The sequence below is a fragment of the Lactuca serriola genome, chromosome 6, assembly GCF_051521515.1.
Source record: "Lactuca serriola cultivar US96UC23 chromosome 6, Lser_US96UC23_V15, whole genome shotgun sequence".
In the NCBI taxonomy this organism is placed as follows: Eukaryota; Viridiplantae; Streptophyta; class Magnoliopsida; order Asterales; family Asteraceae; genus Lactuca; species Lactuca serriola.
Window position 1 is genome coordinate 149,007,342 of NC_136413.1, and position 2,979 is coordinate 149,010,320.

Genomic DNA, 2,979 nt, shown 5'->3' on the forward strand with positions numbered 1-2,979 from the left:
ATATCAAATGTGAAATGGTTCTCTTGTCTGTTGATAAAAGTCTTAATTTTAGAGCTCAAGAACCCAATTCTTCTTTCCTTCTTTGTTTATATGGATGTGCATAAATATTTTGAATAAATTTTTTTTAGTTTATTTTGCTTTAACGGTCGATTAGTGTTTAGAAGTTAGTATCACCAAGTTAGTAAAATTCACCAATGTCAGAATTAAAACTTGGGACCTCCAATCTAAGTGGAAAAGCCTCTACCAAGTGGCTTAGTCTCGGATTAGGACCCAAATTAGTTCTTATTTTTTGGGTTTATTCCCAAACTATATGATTAGAAAATAGGAGCGAGATTTCAATATTGGAAGATGATATGTTAGCCCAACAATATTTTCTGAATTTGTCTAATCCGTCCCTAATTTTTTTGGTGCTTTATGGAGGAAAATAGGCATGACCTGTTCATTTGGTCACCTAACCTCAACAAATGGGTTTAATATGCCAAGTGACCACATGTGTTTTTGACCTACCTAATCACACTTGATGATGTGATTTTTTTAATAAGAAAAATTAAAGAAAAATCCAAATAACCACTTGAGTTTCTTCCCCCAATCTCGTCGACCTTAACAAGTCACAAAAGCTGAAAACAAATTATACATGTTATCAATGAAAGATCCAACCCTCCTTTTAGATTTTTGTTTTTACCCCGATTTTTGAAACAATAAGTATTTTCTTTTTATTGATTAGTGTAATGAAATCGGTGGTGAACGACGCCACTGCCGAACAGATTATCCTATGATCATCTCAACCGTGAACGTCGAGATTTATCTCAATCCTTTCCTACAATGTAGTCGTGTTTATGTGTGAGAGTGAGAGAGAAAAAAAATGAAATTCTAGAGAGAGAAAAAGGGAGTTACCGATATTTCTAGTGTTGGTGTTAGTGAAGGTATACATAAGAAGATTATCAATACAAATACTGAAATTTTGATTGTACAAAGACAACGCCCTCTACAAGTCCTTATCATCAATTACTCCACTTCTATCCTTATCTTTGACCTGGAAACACGCGAAAACGTTTGGGTCTGTTTCTGGAGGAAACGTCGACGACAAAAGAGCAGCAAATGAGGTGTTGTATCTACCCTGTACCTAAGGATATCCACCGCCGGGTTGAGGAGCATCATATTGGATGATGAGGGTTTGTTCTCTTTTGGTAGTTTAGTTTCTGGATGTGCGTCCTATGGGGATGAAGGCGCTGGTGCACCGTAAGGGGCGAAAGAGTATGGTTGTGACATCGGTGGAGCACCGTATCTCCGGTTGATTAAGGGGATATCCAAACATGTTTTTTCTAGATGAGGGGTTTGAAGTAAGTTGTAACATCTTAAAAAATCACAACCAATTTAAACTTTTTAAATCAACCCATTTACTAATAAAATTGCTTACAAAACCATTGTTTTCAAAACACAGTCTCCCAAGATCAACAACATAAAATTACGATGTGTATGGTCATGCCTTCACCTTCCTATGATCCTATGAACTCCCTGACACCATAACCAAAAAACTGTAAGAAAAAGCTTAGTGAGTTACCCCAAAGTACCACCACACAATACACAAATTATATACAAACAAACATGTTGGGTCCAATCAGTCATCGGACTGGAATACCCCCGGCTCCACAACCATCAGTTTGGATTATCCGTGGCCCAATCAGTTATCAGAATGGAATGCCAATATACAACAGGTCTAGTATGCCATCGAGTTGGAATACCACTATACAGCGAGCCCACTCAGTCATCGGACTTGAATACCCTCGGGTCCACTCAGCCATCAGGTTGGAATACCCCCAGTCTGTTGAATCACGCACAAAACAATAAAGTCTCAACCCAAAACAATATGTCGACATATAACAAATAACAAACAAAATTAACAGACCTATAATCATGTAGCCTGCAAATCACTGGTAGTCCTACGGATCTACCGATCTATGCAGATCAGCAACTATCATATAATCCTATGGATGTATCCCATACGCAGCATATCATGTATCAATTTATTATAGGATATCGATCCAATGAGCTGGCCTTGGTGCCTTCGTCCCGTAAGTACAGTGAGGAAAACTCAACTGACAGTCTGATGAATAGTTGATAAATACTCTGCTCCCAATTACCAGCTCACCCAAATCCTAAATGCCAAAACATTACCCATTCTAAATTAATAACATTTTCCCAATATACGCTTGGTCAAAACTAGTGAAAATTAACAAGTCAACCGAGTCGACTCACACTTCGTACGCGGGGCGTACTCCAGAGATACGCGAGGAGTACTTGAGCTTTGATGGCAATCAGGATGGGTGACCACGTACGTGCTGCATACTCTAAGTTACGTAGGGCATATGGCCTTGTACGCCTAGCGTACACAACATACACTCAACATACTAGTCTTGGACAAAATTACCATTTTGCCAATATGAGGCATTTTGCAATCCTTTTAAATCCCAAGGGCAAAAATACAATATTATTCAAACATAGGTTTGGAAATTGAAATTACCTTGACATCGGGATGTTACAATTCTCCCCCACTTGAACTAGACTTCATCCTTGAAGTCGGCTGCAGCGAATAACTCAAGGTAATGCTCCCACATCTTAGCCTCCGACTCCGAGGTCCACTCGGATCTTGTCCTATGTTATCACTGGACCTTTACCAAATGTATCTCCTTATTTCACATAACTGTGACATCCCCATTTTCACAGCCAAAAAAGACCGATTTTGTTTATGCTTTATAAAAACCAGAGTACCGTTTTAATAAAAATGTTGCGGAATTTGTTCCGAGAAAAACATGATAAATACGTTATCAAATCATTTCCGAAGGATTATACTAAGTAATAGGCACGAAGTTTATCTTTGCCAATGACACAGTTTTCAAGCACGACTGCTAATATTATCATTTAGGCGCAGCTGCCAGAATTGTGACATTCTCTTTGAGGCGCAACTTCTAGTATTGTCCT